The sequence below is a fragment of the Nuphar pumila genome, chromosome 11 (genome assembly GCF_984573655.1).
Source record: "Nuphar pumila chromosome 11, dmNupPumi1.hap1.1, whole genome shotgun sequence".
Classification (NCBI taxonomy): domain Eukaryota; kingdom Viridiplantae; phylum Streptophyta; class Magnoliopsida; order Nymphaeales; family Nymphaeaceae; genus Nuphar; species Nuphar pumila.
The window spans coordinates 114666294-114689715 of record NC_143259.1 but is presented as its reverse complement, the minus strand read 5'-3'; the positions used below and the strand labels follow the sequence as shown (position 1 = coordinate 114689715).

The following is a 23422-nucleotide window of genomic DNA, read 5'->3' as shown; positions in this document are numbered from 1 at the left end:
CATGGATGGAGGTGATAGGAAAGGATATGAATGCTTTGAACCTCATCGAGGACATGGCATTGGATAGAAATGATTGGAGGAGAAGGATTCATGTGGAAGACCTAGAATGATTTTCTTTTTTGGTTCATATCGCCGACCCCAATTGTTTTGGGATGAAGGCGTAGTTGTTGTTTGTTGTTGTTGTTGTTGTTGTTGTTGTTGTTGTATAGTGCTTGTGCACAAATGTAACATACAAGAGGGGTTACACCCCCTATTTATACACAAAAGGAAGCAAAGAAGAGCCATTGAGAAATGCTCCCAACAACTAGAAATATAGCTGTTGAGAGCACTCCCAACAACTCCATTCCAAGGGCATTATAAGGACTATAATGCCCTTGAGGAAAAGAATAAAATACATTAAAAAGAAAAACCCTAAAGTGCCCTCTAGGAATTGTCATGAAATGACATGGATCCCAACACACTCCATAATGGTCTCCAAGAACATAAAACATTTTGATAAAAACATGAGAGTTAAAAGATTACATAGAAAAGTGAATGAACAATTCTATTTATAATGGACAAAGAAAAATTATATTGAATAACTCTAGTCACAATGGACACTAGAGATAAAAAAGAAAAATTACATAAGTTCTTCACTACATAATTTTCAAAACACACATAAAATACCTAATACTACCCATCACTCTCTCACTTTAGAAGGCACACACCCATACCCTTTTATAGAAAAAAGTAAAGGAAAGAAGAAGAGAAGAAGTAGAATAGAGAGGGGAGATCCTCTCTCATTAAATAATGAGAGAGAGCAAGCAACAACTAGAGTTCTAGCCGTTGGGAGCAAGTCAAACTAGCTTTGACTTGACTCCCATATATATTATATATATTTACAATATATATAATACATATTATTACAATATATATATATATATATATATATATATATATATATATATATATATATATATATATATATATTACATTAATCTTAATACCCCTCCTCAAACTTGCAATGTCTCACTGTAAGTTTGCAAATACAAGCTAAGAACCCATTACATTTGATTTCAACAAGTATTTCCATTCGTTGTTTCCTTGAAGGGTGCTCTTGATCTTCAACCATATGCTCTAAGCCGGTCTCTAAGATTTCCAATATCATCAAAGCTTCAGACCTTGAAAAAAAAAACTCACAAAATAGCCCAACTATACACATATATCTCTCTCTCTCTATATATATATGTATCATAAAAGATTTTGAAAAAGATTTTTAATTATATATTATGGAGAGAGGATGGTCAAACACACATATAGTATATAAAGTTAATTTAACATCATTTAACGTGAACAAATCATATGCTAAACTTTTTTATCACTTTAATCATTCATGAGAACATGCATTATTTAAAGTGAATACACATATTTATTACATAAAAAACATGATTTTTAAAGAAAGAACTCATAAAAGAGTTAAAATTTGAAGACATTTTTACACAGCGGAAGACATAAAGGCTATGTCACTTGGGTGCGGGTGCGGGGATGCGGCACTTCCAAAAAACTCGGGTGCGGGGGTGCGGCAGGGGCAAAAATGTAAAAAAAAATTATATATATATATATATATATAATTTTGAAGTTTTAACAGTTTAACATTTAACAGTAAACATTGTCATAAACTCATAATATGATTCATCATGCATACAATATATCAACCTAAATATCAAAATATCAATCAAATATGTAAAGCAATTACATAAATCGACCTAAATATCAATCAAATAAGTATAGTATAAAAGAACTAAATTACATACCAAAGTATATCCTGATGAAGTAATGGATGTTAATAATTTTCTTCATCATCAAATGCATCATTAGAAGGAATACTAGGCTCAGCTAAATCCATGTTTGTTACGTTGAATTCATGTTCTCCCTCGAAGTTACACTCTTCTAGGTTTACATCCCAAAATTTGGATGTTTCTTGTCTGCGTTATAAACCCAATTTGAAAATGATAAATACAATACAAGTATATTTAAATGAAAACTAAGAAATAATCAAATAACTAAGAGAGCAAATTAGTACCTGTATTCATTATTGCTTCACGAAAGTAATCGAAGATTTGAATGAACATATACTAAATCCTCTGCACGCTTGTTGGTGAGTTTGTTTCTCTTCGTGTTGTAGATTTGAGAATATGTGCTCTAATTTCTTTCACAACAAGATGAACTAGCAGGCTGCGATAGCAATCTTAATGCAAGACGTTGCAGAAGAGGTGTTTTTGATCCAAATGTTGACCACCATGTGATAGGATCTATATTATCTTCTTCTCTCGCGAATAATGCCGGTGCATATAATATCGAAGATAAAAATTTTCCAAACTCTTGTGTGACTTGATGTAGAAGATATGCTTCTGGAAAAAGTCTTGTCATACACATATTTCTATGTCTTGATAGCTCTGGGTCTAAATTTGGAGGGACACGACCAATACCACCAGCCCGCCACTTATTTGCATAATATTTTGGATTAAGAGAATATGCCATGCAATGCAAAGGAGTGTTGCTCTTATCTTATCTTCTGACTAAAATTGAATGAATATGATTAAAAAAATCTGAATCATCCAATGCTGGATTTTTTTCTTCATGCATGAAAACTATAGCTTGTATTTTTTCAATCATATTATCCCATATTTCATAAACTCTGTGAAGCATTGGCTCATCCTTATCAACTTCTCTTAACATTTCCCAAATAAGTTGCGTAAATTGAAGGAAGTATACCAATCTGTCCCAAAACTCATCATCAAGAATGAATTTCTTAATTTCTTGAGCCTTGATATCATCATCAGCACGATAGAATGTCCAATTTTCATCAGTCACCATGTTAATCAAAGCATTCTTCACTCTTTTAATCCTCTTCATCATCACAATGATGGACGCAAAACGTGTTTCAGCGACCTTCAACAATTTCAAATCAGAATGCCTATTAAATATAGCATTAGCACGATGGTGGTTAACAACAAAATTCCTAATGCTTTTGACATTTCTTTCTAAATCTTCAATCCATGAACATAAAACATATGCTTGTGAATTTTCTTCTTCTTTGGGGTTGCAGATGCTCTTTAGGGCTAGATTTAAGCTGTGTGCTACACAGGGAGTCCAAAAAATATGAGGGTACTCACTCTTCAAATTCAACCCTGCACTTTTACAAACTGGAGCGTTGTCTGTAATGATTTTTGTCACTTTCTGATCACCCACTTCTTTTATCACTTCTATAAACAATCCCTTCAAATACTCTGCATTTTTATATTCCGCAGATGCATCAACTGCTTTCAAGAATATTGGGTCAGTAAGCGAACAAACAATGAAATTGATTAATGGACGCCTTTGAATATCTGTTCATCCATCAGACACAATAGAAACTTCATTTTGCTCCCATGAATATTTTTTAATCTCTAACAACCTCTCCACATTTGCCCTCTCTTGGTTACTACTCCTTCATACATATCTTTAATTATACTAATGTACTTGAGAGAAACACCTTTCTTCATCATTGTCCACCAGAGAACGTCCCTAGGTACTCTATCGTATGCCTTCTCCAAATCAATAAAAACCATATGCAAATCTTTGTTCTTCTCTCTATTTCTCTCAATAAGTTGTCTAAGAAGATGTATAGCTTCCATAGTTGATCTTCCAGGCATAAAACCAAATTGATTCTCCGATATCATGACAACCTTCCTCAACCTAGACTCAATCACCCTCTCCCAAAGTTTCATAGTATGACTCATGAGTTTTATACTACGATAGTTTGTGCAATCTTGTATATCACCCTTATTCTTGTATAGAGGCACCAAAGTACTCTTTCTCCAGTCATTAGGCATCTTATTTGTCCGCCAAATCTTGTTAAAAAGATTTGTCAACCATTCTAAACCTTTTTCACAATTTGTGAGGTCTATTGTTTAAAATTTAATAGGTCAAATATTTAGGTTGGACATCGAAGTTTCTGGTTACTGATTTCCTTGTATTGTGTTGTATTGGACTTTCATTGTTTTAACATGTATTATATTTAGTTAGCAATTGGTTTCATGTGCAAGCATAGACTATCAATGTGAACATTAAATCCCTTTTTGTGTAACATGATACATGGAATATTTGATATATATATATCCATGGAATATACTTTAAAACAACTGGAGTGTTGAAGGATATGTTATTGATTCAATCAAAGGACAATCTTATTAGACCTTGACGGAAGCCCAAAACTTCAATGATTTTCCCCGTTAACTACCTAACATAGATTAATTTCTGTTTATATTTTGAAGTTTATAGGTAATGCTAGGGGTTCTGTCATAAATGTATTGAAAATGAATTCTGTGGTTGTCGATTTCTATAACTTGAAACGTCTATACCTAGTAGGTTCAAATTCTGTTTTGCTCTCGCTACAGACAATTAATCATTCAAGATAGATGTTGCTCATATGAGTTCTTGTTGTTTGTCTTTGAAAATCCCTGAAATTTTATAAAATGAGTTATGTCCTGAATGATTTTCTGAAATATTCAACGACCAATATGTTTTGAAATTAATAATGTTCAAATGCCTATTAAGATACATATACCTTTAGAAAGCACATGCTTATGAATAATCTATTTGCATATTGATAAGGCATTGCATGTGTGTATGTGCATATGGAATATGTGATTCTTTGTTATTGCTTTGGTTTTGGCGTGGGATGCATCGATGGCCTAAATGGACCATCACCGGCCTGGAGAGCTGGGTTGCTTTTCATATATGTTTAATTGCATCACCTAAACCACGCGGGTTGGTACTACACACTACTACATTGTTCTTGTTGTCCTCACGGACTAGAGTCCCGTAAGGGTTCTCGCTGGAGTGGATACGAGCTTTTACCTTTACTTTTGCATATGGTGTTGCAAAACTTAAAGAATTGATTTTTAGCAACAAAGGATAATAATTAAGAACAATGTAATATATGTTTTGGGATCTCCCATTTGGAGAATGGGGATCTTAGAGATCCGATCTTGGGGAGACTGTGAGGATACAAAAACTCTGTGGGCTTTATTTTGTCCCCTGAATCCGATATTGAGGTTTTTTCTCCTGGCCATGGTTTTAGGGAGAATCCGCCACTTGACCTGGGGGTGGTGTGTTCGACATAGCTGTTGTTTTGGTATACAAAGGAAGTTGCACTTGTAGGCGTGGGGTGTCCCTGGTTTCACCGACATTAGATGTGAAGGTCTAATGTTCCGATGGATAATGTTGTTTCCTGATATCGGTCAAGGGCTAAGATTGGAACCCAGTAAATAAATTATAATTTGTGTGCTAAGCTACCCTGAGAACCTAACTTGACCTCGGGGACTGTACTCGTTTGGTGTATCCGCGGGCAATGGTAATTAAAAAGAGGAACTTAAAGTTGTGTGCATTTAATAGGGCATGCATATGTAAAAGAGAACTTAAATGAAAGATAATAAGAGGATTCATGCATTACACATAAGTTATGTATTTTCCTGCTATGCATTAGATCATGCATATTCTAATTGTTCCCTCAATCATTACATGATAGTGAGTGTATGATATTTACTTCCTAATGCCGGTTAAAGGTTTGTTACTTGCTTCTGCTTTAATGTTTCTGCATGCTTAGCACTTATAACTGTTGTATAGAAAATTCTTTAAATGCTATAAATTTTCATATTTGCATTTATTTCAAAATAATGCATGAACCTCAAAATTATAATGGTAATTCATATGGAAATTGTAATATATAAATATTTTTGCCTGATTGGTTTAAAGGCACCGGGGCTTATGTGCTTGACTGGTTTAAAGGTACCGGATCACCCTGAGTGGGTTGTGAAATTAGTATAAAACGATTGGGATAAGATAAGATAAACATTAATTAGAACATTTTAGGTATCACACTGAGTAGAATTACTAGATTTGCAGTTTCACAGTTAAACAGTTCTTTCATAATGTATCTCTTTACTTTTAACATGCTTTAGAAATTGTAGCGGTGAGATTTAGATCCTGCTGATGTTGAAATGGTCAGTTAAGTTTTATACATGTTACTGTTGTTGTGTAGCTTCCTTTACTTGTTTCTATATATGCTGAAAATCATACACGACACCCACATCACATACTTGACACATGATATACCTGTGAAAAAATTTACAGTATTTCCTATTTAGACAGTTGTAGTCTAATTCCTATAAATTTACCGTTTTTTCAGGTGATGAGTAGAGTTTATGAGTGGCTGCGGGATGAGGCTTCGATCGAGATTTTGGATTTACTGTTCCTGGATAGTTTGAGTTCATTTTTAGAACATGTCATTAAAACTCTGATGTTATTATTCATTGATAATGAAATGAAATAAATGCGTTGGCTTGCTCTCCACTGTAATGTCCAGAATATTTAACCTTATAGTATTATTTGTTTCCACTGTTATATATATATAAAAAAATCCTCAAAATTTGGGTTGAAATTTTGGGGCGTTACAGTAAAGGAATGATGAAATTGCTGGTAGTATGGATTGCATGTGAGATATTCTGTTTGGTAATGATCAAGTATGCGAGGACCCCAATTATTTGGCAGTAAGGAGTAAGATCATTCAATGGTGTGCCATCATCTATCTTCATTTTTGCATTTATTACTTCATAAGTGTCCACCCTTTTCTGTAACGCCCCAAAAATTTCGACTTGTGATTTCGAAAACCTTATCGAAAAAAAAAACCCTTCAAAGATTTAAAGTTTAATATTTAAAACAACAGCGGAAGACATTTAGAAAGGAACACAAGTCAACAATCATGGGTACGTTAGCTGAAAAACCATCATTCACATGTACAACATCTTAAAGAAATTTAAGAAATAAGGCAAGAGATTAAAATCTGCAGTTTATTACAAAATGAGTATTTTATTCCAAAGTTCAATAAATCTAAGAAAACTCCAAAAAGTCCCAAAGCCAGCCGCCAGCAGAAAGAAAAATGAATCTTGATCCACGTTGCACCACGCCATCGGCCGTCAGTGAAGTCCTACTCCTCACCTGCCCATGAAATGGGTCAGTTTCATAACAAACCAGTAGGTGCACGAAACAGATAAGTAGAATAAAACAAAACAGGGCATTCATGAGATAAGCAGTTATGATATTTAAGCAATTAAAACAATTATAGTCTATTCTAACAAAAGTAATAAGTGCAAAGAGATGTTAGTTGAAGCAGTGTATGTCTTAGCCATCTATAACTATTCATGGATATATTCTTTAAGTTCTGATATTAACTGGCCTGTGGGTACGCACAGACGCGAAACGTAGAAACAGCCGAGACCGATCCGGGGGTTTATTATGTCAGGTGTTTTCATTAACCCGGATGGGTGACTGAGTCCGCCTTAAGGGGACGGTCAGTGACCAAGAGAGTAAATCCCCAAAGGCATTCGTGGCCCATGGATGCATCCAACTTCTGCAGAAGTGCCTGGGAATTACCACCTAGGATAATTTATGGTAATCCCAATTCCCCTAACTCCGATGACTGGGGAAAACCGAGTCTTTTGCTCGTAGGGTGGTTGTTAATAACCTGTCCATCGGAGTCTTTGTACCATCCATCCTCTCCCTTGATGAACCGTGAAGATCGGATGGGTACGACGGGGGTTTCTTAACCGCCGCCCCATCCTACATGCTCTGGTTCATTAGACCCACTCGAGCATCTTGCCTGTGAAGGCGAAAAGGTCACCATTTATGTGATCTCAGCAATGTGCTAATTGCACTCATCGAGGTTGCTACGACCTCATCAACCCACCATCGTAACCCTCATGGGACGTACTTGTCCAAAAGTACGATCATACCTTCTTAGAGGTACAATTACGATAATGTTTTATTATTTCTTTGGTTCCTACATGACATGTTTTGTTTTTCTGAGCAATTGGCCTGTGGAGGCCGATATTATCACATCAAAATCAATAAAGTGTAAATTTCACACTTCAATACACTCCATGTTCTTACATAAAATTCATACCGTACCTGCCTTAAGGTTCGATTACAATAGCAATTGCAGTGCATTCTGAGTCTATTCACAAAATCTACCTTAAGTATGCGGTTTCAAAGGAATAAGCATGCAAAATAGACAATTATCAGTTAAGTAATCTTACACGTAAACAGGCATGCCAATTAAACTACTTGATGAGTCTACCCAAAGAATTTACATTATGCAATTTCAAAAGATTCACAAAGAGGGAATTTTGACCAGTCAATATTTCTTCAGATACACCAGTATGCAAAATAACTATTCTATCTCAGAAGTCTTATTTTATTTTGTTCATGCATACTATTCGTGCGACTTTCCCCTACCTCGGGATGTCGTGCAGCTGCGTACGTCTACGCGTGTAGACGATACGAGGCTCGGGCCGCGGAGCCAGAGCGGGGGTTCGATGCGAGGTCTGCAACAGTGCGAGTATTCAATAATGATAATTTAATTAAATGGTGCGACGGGAGCAAGGGTAGGATTAAGTGACCGGGGATACCGGCCCCTTTCAGACAGAACAATAAAAGGCAGGGCCCTCCGCCCTTGCCTGACGAAATAGGGAATGGCAGGGGCCTCGGCCCCTGACTGACAATAATAGCGAATGGCAAGGGCCTTGGCCCCTGCATGACAAAACGCGAAGGGCAGGGCCCTTGCCCCAGCCAAACAGGTCACGCATGGCAGGGGTCTCGGCCCCTACCCCAAGATTAGGGAAAGGCAGGGCCTCGGCCCCTGCCTGGTACAAACAGAATGGCAAGGGCCCTGGCCCTTGCCTGACAAAAATGAAGAAATGGCAAGGGCCCCAGCCCCTGCCTGTCGAAAATGAGGAATGGCAGGGGCCCCAGCCCCTGCCTGACGAATCAAGAGACGGCAGGGGCCTCGGCCCCTGCCAGAAACACCTACAAATGGCAGGGGCCTCGACCCCTGCCAGTCAAAAATCGCGGAGCAGCAGGGGGGTGTCCGCCCCCCCCCCCCTGCGTGCCGAGGGTCAAGAGCGGCAGGGGGGTATTCCCTGCCCTCCCAGAAGCCAGAGGGCGGCAGGGGGGTGATCCCCTGCCAGCCCAACAAAATAAAGGGCGACAGGGGCATTGCCCCTGCCAGCCTAAACAGGAAGGCGGCAGAGGCACTACCCCTGCGCGCCAGAACACAAGAGGCAGCGGGGCGAGCCCCCGCCTGCCGGAAAAACAAGAAGCGGCAGGGGCATTGCCCCTGCCTAAAGATGGTCGAAAGGTGGCAGGGGAACTGACCCCTGCTGAAAGAGAGACCGGGGTGGGGGTGACAGGGAGGGAAACCGACCTCTCGTCAGTTTCCCTGTCACCCACAGAGGTGAGGGAGTGTCGCAGGGGCCATTGGTCCCCTGCCGGCACTCCGGCGCACCCTCAGAGGGAAGATGGGACGACAGGGGCTTTGCAGGCCACCTGTCGGCCCTCCGGTGATTACCGGAGAGGCAGGAGGGCACGGCAGGGGCTGTGCGCAGCCTGCCGGCCTCCCGACGAGGTGACAGCGAGGGGGGGGGGGGGGTGAGGAAAAGAAGAGGGAGGAGAAGAGAAGAGGGAGGATGGCGTACTTGGGAGCGGTGGCCGGCGTCGGCGACGTGCGCAGCAGGGAGGAGACCGGCGTGGAAGGGGGGCGAGGGCTGCGAGAGGGAGGAGAAGAGAAGAGGGAGGCGTGATCCCCCCCTCGCCCTCCATCCTTTCTCTTAAAGCCACAGGGGGCACCCGAAAGGGGAAACCCTCGATGGGTTTCCTTATCCAGCCCAGAACGAAGGGGGAGAAGGGGGGGGTTTGCGGCGCCCGACTGCTCGGGTTTTTACTTTTGAAAACCCTAAAATAAAAAGGGGGGGGGGCCCGGGTCGGGTCCGGACCCGACCCGGCCCGGGTCCAAACAGATTTTTTTTTATGGGATTTTACATCCTACCCCTCTTAAAAGAATTTCGTCCGCGAAATATCTATTACCTTGAAGAATCAAAATACAGGTGAGGATATTTTTCCCTAATATCGTTCTCAGGTTCCCAAGTACATTCGTCAATTCCATGATGTTGCCACCGAACCTTTACAAAGGAAAAGGTTTTTGATCTAAGCACTTGGTCACGACGGTCGACGATCTCCACTGGTCTTTCTTCGAATGTCCAGTCCCTTCTAATGTCCACATCATCATAATGAATGATATGCGATGGATCATGAACATACTTCCTCAACATGGATACGTGAAAAACATTATGGATCTGAGTATACTGCAGAGGTAACGCCACGCGATAAGCTGCTTCTCCAATCCGCTCCAGGATTTCGAACGGTCCGACGTATCTAGGACTTAGCTTTCCCTTTTTCCCGAACCGAAATACGCTTTTCGTCGGAGATACCTTAACAAATACCATCTCGCCAATATCGAAGACAAGCTCTCGTCGGCGTCTATCTGCATAGCTTTTCTGCCGACTCTGAGCGGTACGGAGTCGTTCTCGAATCATCTGTACTTGTTGAGTATAGTGTTGCAAGACTATAGGTGCCTCCAATTTTCGCTCGCCAACCTCGTCCCAGTAAACAGGTGATCGACATGGCCTCCCATACAAAGCTTCGTATGGGGCCATCCCGATGCTCGCATGATAGCTGTTGTTATATGCGAACTCCGCCAAACTGATGTGGGAATCCCACTCTCCCTTCCAGTCCATCATACAGGCTCGAAGCATGTCTTCCAAGGTTTGAATCGTACGCTCCGACTGCCCGTCCGTCTGAGGGTGAAATGCAGTACTAAACTTTAACTTTGTGCCCAACGCCAACTGAAGTTGTCCCCAAAACCTTGAAGTGAATCTAGGATCACGATCGGAGATAATCGAGACTGGAACACCGTGCAATCTCACAATCTCTCTAACATAGAGATCAGCGAGACTATCTAACGATTGGTTGAGACGGATAGGTAGAAAGTGAGCCGACTTGGTGAGTCTATCGACGATCACCCAAATCGCGTCATGCTTTCTCCGCGTCCTCGGAAGACCGACTATAAAGTCCATGGTAACATCTTCCCACTTCCATAGAGGGATCTCTATCTGCTGCATGACCCCACCGGGTCTCTGGTGCTCGATCTTGATTTGCTGACACGTTAAACACTTTGAGACATACTCAGCCACGTCTCGCTTCATACCGTTCCACCAATAACTGCGTTGCATGTCCTTGAACATCTTCGTGCTTCCAGGGTGAATGGTGTATCTAGACTTGTGGGCCTCCGCCAAAATTTCATCTCGAAGAATCGGGTCGTCAGGAACCCAAAGGCGCTCCCTCAACCATATACTTCCATCCTCCTTCAGACGAAAAGGTGTATCTGCCAATACCGCTTGAGCCTTCAACTTCTCGTAGCGTGCATCCGTTCTCTGTCCATTGATGATCCTCGCGAGTAGCTCAGGTTGAGCAACAAGGTGGGATAAACCGATTGAACCTTGAGTGATTGCGAAAGGTTCCCATGAGGCTAGGTCTTCGACCAACCTCCATCTAGCGAATAAGGCATTAATCGAAACTTCCGGTGTTTTGCGGCTGAGAGCGTCAGCCACGACGTTCGCCTTTCCTGGGTGGTAGGAGAGGGTGAAGTCGTAATCCTTGAGGAATTCAAGCCAACGCCGTTGTCTCATGTTCAATTCCTTTTGCGAAAATAGGTACTTAAGGCTCTTATGATCGGTGAATGCTTCGAACTGCTCCCCGTCTCCATATCTTCAGTGCGAACACCACTGCTGCTAACTCTAAATCGTGAGTTGGGTAGTTCTTCTCGTGAATTTTAAGTTGCCGAGAAGCGTAAGCGATCACCTTCCCATTCTGCATCAGCACAACCCCTAGGCCTGACCCAGAGGCATCGGTATAAATCACAAATCCGCCTTTACCAGAAGGTAAGGTCAAAATAGGAGCACTGGTAAGTCGCTCCTTCAATAATTGAAAACTCGCCTCGCACTTCTCGTCCCATAAGAATTTAGCCTCTTTCTTCAGTAACTTTGTCAGGGGTAACACAATTTTAGAAAAATCCTGAATGAATCTTCTGTAGTAACCCGCTAGTCCAAGGAAACTCCTGATATCACGCGCGTTCTTTGGTTGTTGCCAACCAAGTACAGCCTCCACCTTTGCAGGGTCCACGGACACTCCTTCTTTAGAAATAACGTGTCCCAGAAACATGACTTCCTCGAGCCAGAATTCACATTTAGAGAACTTGGCATACAACTGTTCCTTTCGCAAGGTTTCTAACACAACGGTTAGGTGCTCTCGATGTTGCTCTCGACTTTCTGAGTACACCAAGATGTCGTCGATGAACACGATCACGAAGGTGTCCAAAAATGGCTTGAACACCCTATTCATCAAGTCCATGAAAGTTGCGGGGGCATTGGTCAGTCCGAACGGCATGACTGTGAACTCGTAATGTCTGTATCTCGTCCGAAAGGCCGTCTTAGGAATATCCTCATTCCTAATTCTGAGCTGATGATATCCAGACCTAAGATCGATTTTCGAAAAAACCTTGGCCTTCTGCAACTGATCGAACAAGTCTTCGATACGCGGCAATGGGTACTTGTTTTTTATTGTGGCCTGGTTGAGCATTCGATAGTCGATACACAACCGCAAGGTCCCGTCCTTCTTCTTCACGAAGAGCACAGGAGCTCTCCAAGGAGAAACGCTGGGGCGAATGAATCCCTGATCCAACAACTCCTGCAACTGCTTCTTCAGCTCTTCAAGCTCAGCTGGCGCCATTCTGTAGGGTGCTTTGGAGATTGGTGTCGTACCTGGTAGCAATTCAATATTGAATTCCACCTCACGAGACGGGGGAAGTCCCGACAGCTCTTTAGGAAAAACGTCGGGATAATCGCGAACATCCAGCTCACCGATGGGAATAGGCATTGGATCTGACTGGATAACACTAACCAAAAAGGCAGTGCATCCCTTCCGCAAAAAGTTCTGCGCCTTAAGCGCCGAGATCCTCCGGCTTGCTCGAACAGGTCTGGGGATTCTGAATTCTACTCTCGAAGAGCCTGGAGGTGATAAAACGATCTTGCCATCATGGCAAAAGATCTTGGCATGATACTTGTGCAACCAATCCATGCCTAGGATAACGTCAAATTCAGTCATCTCCAGCAGGATAGCACAAGCAGGCAAGTGCCGCTCTGCCACAACTACGTCCAATTCAGGTATGAAAGTGGTGCAAACCGTGTTCTTCCCAACGGGGTTATACACGTCTAATGCATTATCAAGCGTTTTTACCGTTATATGCAATTGTTTTACGAATTTTTCTGACACAAACGAGTGTGTAGCACTACAATCAAAGAGTGCAAAAGCTGCTTGATCAGCAACAAGAATGGTACCTTGAACGAGATCTCCCTTGGTCAATTGATCGACCGTGGCTGCATAAACTCGACCCGGCTCTCTGCCGCTGCTTGGTTGTGCTCGTTGTTGCTGCTGATGAGGTGGTCGAGGAGGCTGAGCTACGTTGCCGGTTCGCTTGAGGTCATCTGCTGCTTTCTTCCGGCAGTCGCGTATGAAATGACCCATCTTGCCACAATACAGGCATCCGCCAGTGTCCCGCGGACAAGATTGTCCCACATGAGGCCTCTTGCACCTGGGGCAGTTATCACTCGACGGTTGCCTGGGCAGTGGAGGGCCCTGTTGTCGCTGGCGTTTTGCTGGAGGAAACTGTTTCTTCCCTGCTTCAGTCTTCACTGGAAAAGGTGGTCGCTGCCCTGGGCCGCCGGAAAAGGTCTTCTTCTGCTCACCACCTGACGCGGTTGACTTCTTGGTTTGCACACTTTTTGAACGCTCCCAATCCTCGTTTAGTAGGGTGGCTGCTGCTACTGCCGCAGAAAAAGTCGCGGGCATACTGGTGAGAACCCTATGCCTGAGTCCTTCCTTCAGTCCGCGTATAAACTTCCCGGCCCGCTCATGATCATCCTCAAATAGGTGAGGACAATAACGCTCCAACCGTTGAAATTTGGTGATATAATCGTTCAAATTTAAGCTGCCCTGGCACAGCTCCAGAAATTCCACCTTCTTCTTTTCCCTCGCATGAGGAGGAAAATAGTTTCCGAGAAAAACCCTTCGGAAGGCCTCCCACGGAATCACCTCAGCACCCGGAAACTGCACCTCCCGCGTAGTGTCCCACCAGTCGCGAGCGTCGTCCTTCAACCGAAAGGACCCGAACATTGTCTTCTTATCATCAGGAACAGACAACACTTGGAACACCCGTTCCACCTCTTTAACCCAACCCTCCGCCAAGTCAGGATCAACCTTGCCCGAGAAAGTAGGAGGGTCCAGCTTCAGAAATTTTTCATATGTGGCGGTTGGTGCATTCCCAACAAGGGAACCTGGATCCTGATGGGGGCGACCCTAGTTACGAATCGCCTCAGCTAAGGAGTTGAGGGTATCCATCATGAATCCCCTCTGTTCACGCAACTCATCGGCCATGCTGTGGCTTGAGTTTCCCGTCATCCTTAAAAAGCAACCAAGATAAAAATCAAAAACACTGAAGACGTACTAGTAGGCATAAGTATAGAAACAAAGGCAAGAACATAAATCTTTATTCCGAGAGTCAAATATTTAGAATCCAGCTGTGCTGGTACATAAGCAAAAGTTATATTCCACAGTTATAAATGAGTTCACAGACTCCAACAAAACTGGGTGCGTGCTACCTCCCCTTAGGGACGACTAGAATACTTCCTAAGATATTTCTTTCTATTGCCTGTGCGCCTGAATCTGCGCTTAGGGGTGAAGGGAAGTGACTCATCGTAGGAGGGCTCCTGCCCGTAAAGGGGCGTCGCCGGAGTATATTCCGGTGAGCCAAGACTATAATCTGAAAAATCCATCGCAGGTGTATATGTGGGTGATACACCGCCCACTGGGTCTGCCGGAGGTGGCGGTTGCTCGCCGGCAGTCGAAATTGCGATCTTGTCGTCATGCTCAGCCTTGTGGAAGCAAGCATCCATGGTGTGGCCTGTTTCTCCGCAGAAACCACACTCCTCTGCTAACTCAGGGGGAACAAAATCTCCCGATGACTCCTGTGGTGTCTGATGGTGCACCTGAATGTGTGAAGGCGCGAAACCACCTTCTCGAGCATGCACTTCAGCCCACGCTGCTGCCAAGGGTATCTGGTAGGTGATCGGTAGTGCGAAGCCTTGCTCATCCGTAAAAATGGGTAGAGGAGGGCGGTTAGCCCAGTAACCAGCCCCGAACATCTCACGTCCGCCCCTCCCCCTTACGGAACGGCCACGTATACTACGCGTGCTCCTACCGCGAATACCATTAGAACCAGTAACTGGATCCATATATCCAACGGTACTACGAATAAACAAGAATATCATTTAGTCTAAACATGCTATGAAATATCAAAGATTTACTTACAGCGCGATGGGATGCTCAATAGTCAAGATTCACTTCTTTCTGACCTGGCTCTGATACCAAGTTGTAACGCCCAAAAAATTTCGACTTGTGATTTCGAAAACCTTATCGAAAAAAAAAACCCTTCAAAGATTTAAAGTTTAATATTTAAAACAACAGCGGAAGACATTTAGAAAGGAACACAAGTCAACAATCATGGGTACGTTAGCTGAAAAACCATCATTCACATGTACAACATCTTAAAGAAATTTAAGAAATAAGGCAAGAGATTAAAATCTGCAGTTTATTACAAAATGAGTATTTTATTCCAAAGTTCAATAAATCTAAGAAAACTCCAAAAAGTCCCAAAGCCAGCCGCCAGCAGAAAGAAAAATGAATCTTGATCCACGTTGCACCACGCCATCGGCCGTCAGTGAAGTCCTACTCCTCACCTGCCCATGAAATGGGTCAGTTTCATAACAAACCAGTAGGTGCACGAAACAGATAAGTAGAATAAAACAAAACAGGGCATTCATGAGATAAGCAGTTATGATATTTAAGCAATTAAAACAATTATAGTCTATTCTAACAAAAGTAATAAGTGCAAAGAGATGTTAGTTGAAGCAGTGTATGTCTTAGCCATCTACAACTATTCATGGATATATTCTTTAAGTTCTGATATTAACTGGCCTGTGGGTACGCACAGACGCGAAACGTAGAAACAGCCGAGACCGATCCGGGGGTTTATTATGTCAGGTGTTTTCATTAACCCGGATGGGTGACTGAGTCCGCCTTAAGGGGACGGTCAGTGACCAAGAGAGTAAATCCCCAAAGGCATTCGTGGCCCATGGATGCATCCAACTTCTGCAGAAGTGCCTGGGAATTACCACCTAGGATAATTTATGGTAATCCCAATTCCCCTAACTCCGATGACTGGGGAAAACCGAGTCTTTTGCTCGTAGGGTGGTTGTTAATAACCTGTCCATCGGAGTCTTTGTACCATCCATCCTCTCCCTTGATGAACCGTGAAGATCGGATGGGTACGACGGGGGTTTCTTAACCGCCGCCCCATCCTACATGCTCTGGTTCATTAGACCCACTCGAGCATCTTGCCTGTGAAGGCGAAAAGGTCACCATTTATGTGATCTCAGCAATGTGCTAATTGCACTCATCGAGGTTGCTACGACCTCATCAACCCACCATCGTAACCCTCATGGGACGTACTTGTCCAAAAGTACGATCATACCTTCCTAGAGGTACAATTACGATAATGTTTTATTATTTCTTTGGTTCCTACATGACATGTTTTGCTTTTCTGAGCAATTGGCCTGTGGAGGCCGATATTATCACATCAAAATCAATAAAGTGTAAATTTCACACTTCAATACACTCCATGTTCTTACATAAAATTTATACCGTACCTGCCTTAAGGTTCGATTACAATAGCAATTGCAGTGTATTTTGAGTCTATTCACAAAATCTACCTTAAGTATGCGGTTTCAAAGGAATAAGCATGCAAAATAGACAATTATCAGTTAAGTAATCTTACACGTAAACAGGCATGCCAATTAAACTACTTGATGAGTCTACCCAAAGAATTTACATTATGCAATTTCAAAAGATTCACAAAGAGGGAATTTTGACCAGTCAATATTTCTTCAGATACACCAGTATGCAAAATAACTATTCTATCTCAGAAGTCTTATTTTATTTTGTTCATGCATACTATTCGTGCGACTTTCCCCTACCTCGGGATGTCGTGCAGCTGCGTACGTCTACGCGTGTAGACGATACGAGGCTCGGGCCGCGGAGCCAGAGCGGGGGTTCGATGCGAGGTCTGCAACAGTGCGAGTATTCAATAATGATAATTTAATTAAATGGTGCGACGGGAGCAAGGGTAGGATTAAGTGACCGGGGATACCGGCCCCTTTCAGACAGAACAATAAAAGGCAGGGCCCTCCGCCCTTGCCTGACGAAATAGGGAATGGCAGGGGCCTCGGCCCCTGACTGACAATAATAGCGAATGGCAAGGGCCTTGGCCCCTGCATGACAAAACGCGAAGGGCAGGGCCCTTGCCCCAGCCAAACAGGTCACGCATGGCAGGGGTCTCGGCCCCTACCCCAAGATTAGGGAAAGGCAGGGCCTCGGCCCCTGCCTGGTACAAACAGAATGGCAAGGGCCCTGGCCCTTGCCTGACAAAAATGAAGAAATGGCAAGGGCCCCAGCCCCTGCCTGTCGAAAATGAGGAATGGCAGGGGCCCCAGCCCCTGCCTGACGAATCAAGAGACGGCAGGGGCCTCGGCCCCTGCCAGAAACACCTACAAATGGCAGGGGCCTCGACCCCTGCCAGTCAAAAATCGCGGAGCAGCAGGGGGGTGTCCGCCCCCCCCCCCCCCCTGCGTGCCGAGGGTCAAGAGCGGCAGGGGGGTATTCCCTGCCCTCCCAGAAGCCAGAGGGCGGCAGGGGGGTGAGCCCCTGCCAGCCCAACAAAATAAAGGGCAACAGGGGCATTGCCCCTGCCAGCCCAACAAAATAAAGGGCGACAGGGGCATTGCCCCTGCCAGCCTAAACAGGAAGGCGGCAGGGGCACTACCTTTGCGCCCCAGAACACAAGAGGCAGCGGGGCGAGCCCCCGCATGCCGGAAAAACAAGAAGCGGCAGGGGCATTGCCCCTGCCTAAAGGTGGTCGAAAGGTGGCAGGGGAACTGACCCTTGCCGAAAGAGAGATCGGGGTGGGGGTGACAGGGAGGGAAACCGACCTCTCGTCAGTTTCCCTGTCACCCACAGAGGTGAGGGAGTGTCGCAGGGGCCATTGGTCCCCTGCCGGCACTCCGGCGCACCCCCAGAATGAAGAGGGGACGACAGGGGCCTTGCAGGCCACCTGTCGGCCCTCCGGTGATTACCGGAGAGGCAGGAGGGCACGGCAGGGGCTGTGCGCAGCCTGCCGGCCTCCCGACGAGGTGACAGCGAGGGGGGGGGGGGGTAAGGAAAAGAAGAGGGAGGAGAAGAGAAGAGGGAGGATGGCGTACCTGGGAGCGGTGGCCGGCGTCGGCGACGTGCGCAGCAGGGAGGAGACCGGCGTGGAAGGGGGGCGAGGGCTGCGAGAGGGAGGAGAAGAGAAGAGGGAGGCGTGATCCCCCCCTCGCCCTCCATCCTTTCTCTTAAAGCCGCAGGGGGCACCCGAAAGGGGAAACCCTCGATGGGTTTCCTTATCCAGCCCAGAACGAAGGGGGAGAAGGGGGGGGGGGGGGTTGCGGCGCCCGACTGCTCGGGTTTTTACTTTTGAAAACCCTAAAATAAAAAGGGGGGGGCCCGGGTCGGGTCCGGACCCGACCCGGCCGGGTCCAAACAGATTTTTTTTTATGGGATTTTACATTTTCTCATTTGTAATGCCAGACCTATCTATGATGTCAGAAGTAAACTTGGATTGAGTTAGAAAATAGCCACGAGCGGAATATGCAATCTCAATCCCTAAAAAATATCTATGAAAGCCTAAATCAGTCATTTCAAAATTTTGTTTCAAAACATTTTTAATAAAACTAACTCCCTATTTGTCTTCACAAGTGATGATTATGTCGTCAACATAGAGGTGAAGGATAACAATACCTGCATCAGATATCTTAATAAATATAGTATTGTCAGTATAACAGAAAGTCAAGTTTAACCATAACAGAACTAAAACGATCATACCAACATAGTTGGCAAACCCAACGAGTTGACTCGGGAATCGCCCGAGTCGACCTGGATCGGACCCCAATTGGGTCATGATTCAGGATTGTCGATCCAACACTTTAAAAAAAAATTATCATGTATTTTATTATTTTATTACATAATTCTTATATAAAGTCACTTGTTATGAAGAATCTAATATTGTTTAATGAAAAAAGTTAATAATCATGTATAATTATATGTTTTTATAACTTAGCTATTGACATATTAGCTTGAAGTTTAGTTATTTTCATGTCTTATTCATGTGCTTACACTATAAAATATAGTCTTGACTCGTTCGAGTCACCGAGTGTGGTGGGTCCATATAAATTTCTTCCTTCAATTCACCAGAGAAAGGTATTTTTGACATCCATTTGATAAATAGGCTAACATCTAATGACATCTACAACTATAAGGGTTCTAACAGAAGTCATTCTAGCTGCTAGAGCAAAAGTTTGATCATAATTTATGTTATACTCTTGAGAGTAACCCTTGACTATTAATCTAGCCTTATGCCTCTCTAAAGTTGCATTACTTTTGCTTTTAATTTTAAACACTCATCTGTAGCCTGTCGTCTTCTTTCTATGAGGAAGATCTTTTATATCCCAAGTTTTTGACTTTTCTAAGGCTAGTATTTCATCATTCATAGCATTCATCCATTCAGGATAATTCTTGGCCTGTTTGTACGAAGAGGGTTCAAAGTAAGAGAAAATTTTGGCTAGACAAACTCTATATTGAAGAGTAAAGTTTTCATAGAATAGAAACCTATCTGGAGGCCTATGTATTTTTTATGGTTTCTTAAAAGTGTTTTGTTTGGGATTTTCTATGCTATAATATTGTTCTAAGGTAGTGGGATATCTATCATCAATTCTTTTTCTATATTGGATAACTAAAGATCCATCATTAATACCATGGGACTCACCACACTAGATGTCATATTGAGGTTCATCATTAACAACATCATTGTTGTTTAACACTTCGTCATTACATTTAGGAGATAATTCCAAAAAGGAGTAATCATTTTTTTCTTTAATAGGCATATTTAAATCAAAGAAACTTTCTTTTTCTATAAAGATAACATATCCTTGATATATAAAGTTTATCATGCTTAAAATCATAAATCTAAATCCTTTTTTACTTTCCCCGTAACTAAGAAAGACCAAGAAAGACACATGGAATGGTTCTTGGAGAAAGTTTATCATTTTTATTGGTAAGAATAAAACATTTACATTCAAAAGTTCTTAGTCTGAAATAGATAGGGGTAGTTTTATAAAGTTTCCTATAAGGAGAAATATTTTGAAGTTTGAATGAAGGAAGTCTATTTATAAGGTATACCGAAGTAAGCGCAGCTTCAGCCCAAAAATGTTTTGGAAGTTGGAACTGTAAAAGTATCTCCACTAAGATACTAGGATCAAGACCTTAATATTCTTGATAATAAACCCACCACGAATACACAATAAGAACACTTAAGAACACTTGTGCACAAAGGCACAGCTCACAAATAACTCACAAATGCACAAAGGCATAAAAACAATGGAATCGATTTATTGAGAACTTGGGCTTTGACTCAACGTCTATTTGAGTGGGCCCCCAAGCTTCCTTTAAGTACAAAAAATAAAAAAGGAAAATAAAGAAAAGGAAAAAACTAAAAAGAAATTACAAACACATTCAAAAGGTGAATGTGCGTAAAATGGAGGAAAAGACGAAACTACCCCTACGACTAAATAAGAAGAAATATATATTTTATATATATAATAAGTAGATACATATACATATATATAAATATATGTATATGTATTACCTTATATATATAAAATATATATATTTCATTAGGTAATAAGGTACATAATTTAACACCTCCCCTCAAACTTAGGGCAGGATGACCGAGAGTTTGCTAAGAAGAAAGTTGAAACGCGGAGCACACAAGGCTTTGGTGAAGAAATCTGCCAATTGATATTCGGGCGTGACATATGGAAGGTCAATGATTCCTTTGAGGTACGTCTCTCGAACATAATGACAATCCATCTCTATGTGTTTGGTCCGCTCATGAAAAGTGTGATTTTTAGCGATATAAATCGCACTTTTGTTGTCACAGCAAAGCTTGGTAGGTCCTTCAATAGTGATTCCCATGTCTTCCAGCAATTGGTGAATCCAAACAATTTCCATGGTAGTAGTTGCCATGGCACGATATTCGGCTTCAGTTGATGATAGAGACACATTTTGCTGCTTCTTGCATCTCCATGAGATTAATGAGTTTCCTAAGAAAACACAAAAACCAGTGGTGGAGTGACGATTATTTGGGTCACCTCCCCAATCAGAGTCAGTATAAGCAATTAACCTTAATTCAGAAGAAGAAGACAGAAAAACTCCCTTATTAATGGTGTGCTTTAGGTATCTTACGACACGTAAGATAGCACTCATGTGAACAGAAGTTGGTGCATGCTGAAACTGACTTGCCGTATGCACCGCATGAGAGATATCTGGTCTGGTGATACTTAAATACATCAACGATCCTACAAGTTGCCTGTAGGGAGTAGGATCAGAGAGAGGAACATCATCAGCAATCTTCATTTTAGCTCCTACTATAGCAGGAGTTTCACAAATTTTATCATCTGTAATACCTGACCTGTCAATAATCTCAGATGAAAGCTTAGTTTGAGACAAAAAATATCCTCTATGAGAGTAAGCTACCTCAATACCCAAAAAGTAAGTTAAGAAGCTTAAGTCAGACATTTCAAACTTATCCTTTAAAATGGATTTTATGTTTTTAATCCCTTTAGAATCGCTCCCAGTTATAAGCATGTCATCCACATAAAGTAGTAGAATAACAATCCTTGCATTAGATTTTCTAACAAACAAAGCAGGATGAGAAATTATTTTCTAACATAACGGAGTTAAACCTATCATACCAAGCCTTGGGAGCTTGTTTCAAACCATAGAGTGCTTTTCGAAGACGAAGCACTTTTCCTTTAGGATACTCCATTCCAGGAGGAGCATCCATATATACTTCTTCGTTTAGATCTTCGTTTAAAAAAGCATTCTTAACATCCATCTGATAGATGTTCCATTTATTGATTGAAGCAACGGTTATAAGACATCGGACGGTGACCATCCGAGCAACGGGGGAAAAAGTCTCCTCATAATCAATCCCATATTTTTGACCATATCCTTTTGCTACTAAGCGGGCCTTATATCTCTCAAGAGACCCATCACTCTTAGTTTTGACTTTAAAAACCCATCTACACCCAATTGCTTTCTTGTCTTTAGGAAGGTCTTGAAACTCTCAGGTCTTTGCTTTCTTTAGGGCTTCAATTTCATTATTCATAGCGACTATCCATTCCGGGCATTTTCGTGCTTCCTCGAAATCCCTAGGTTCTATGTATGAGTGAATGGCGCTTAGACAGACTCTATATTTTGGTGAAAAGGACTCATATGAGATGAACCTAGAAGGGGGTCTTCTTGATCTTTCGGTCCTACGAAGATTTCCTTCACTTGAAGGGGTAGACTCACTATCATATCTTTCGAGAGCACTTCTAAAAGTATTCCTATCTCTATGAGAGTAGGCTATAGGATCTCTATGTTCTTCATTGATATGTTGATAAGAATGAGTTTCATTATTATTCAAGTCATTTTGATTTGTTTCATCATCACTAGTATCATCATCTTCAGTTAATAAATCAAACAAAAAAGAATAGTCTATATTCTCGTCATTGGTTTCAAGTTTTTCGAAACCACTAACATTTTCCAAAAAACTTACATTTCTGGAAACATATAGTTTATCACTCTTAACATCATAACAGCGAAAACCTTTATGAGTTTCAGAATAACCAAGAAAGGCACAAGGAATGGCCTTACGAGAGAGTTTGTCATTTTTATCAGTAAGGACAAAACATTTACATCTAAAAACCCTTGACCTGCTATAATCAGGTTCTTTTTCGTATAATTTTTCAAATGGGGAAATTTTGTTCAAGTTTTTAGATGGGAGTCTGTTTATGAGATAGACAGAAGTAAGGGCGGCCTCTGCCCAAAGTTTCTTTGGAATATTTTGTGAAATGAGCAAAGTTTGTGTTGTTTCAATAATATGCCTATGTTTTCGTTCCGCCAACCCATTTTGTTGGGGAGTTTTAGAACAAGACTTTTGATGGAGAATTCTATAATTTTCAAGATAACTTTTGAATTCATTGGAAAGATATTCGCCACCCGAATCGGTTCTAAGAATTTTTAACTTTCCATTGAATTGATTTAAAACCATCATATGAAATGTTTTAAAAGTTGAGAAAACTTCATGTTTATGTTTAAGAAAATATATCCAACTAAACCTAGTGAAATCGTCCACATAGATAACATAGTATGAGAAACCTCCCTTAGAGATCACCGGAGCCGGACCCCATACATCAGA

The 23422-nt window shown here is 42.2% G+C and overlaps 1 protein-coding gene across 1 annotated transcript in view; it reads left to right on the top strand.

The window, feature by feature from the left end:
* The window catches only part of LOC149822950 (B3 domain-containing protein Os07g0563300-like), a 77782-nt gene that overhangs the window by 4990 nt on the left and 49370 nt on the right, over positions 1-23422 (top strand). The window lies entirely within an intron of this gene.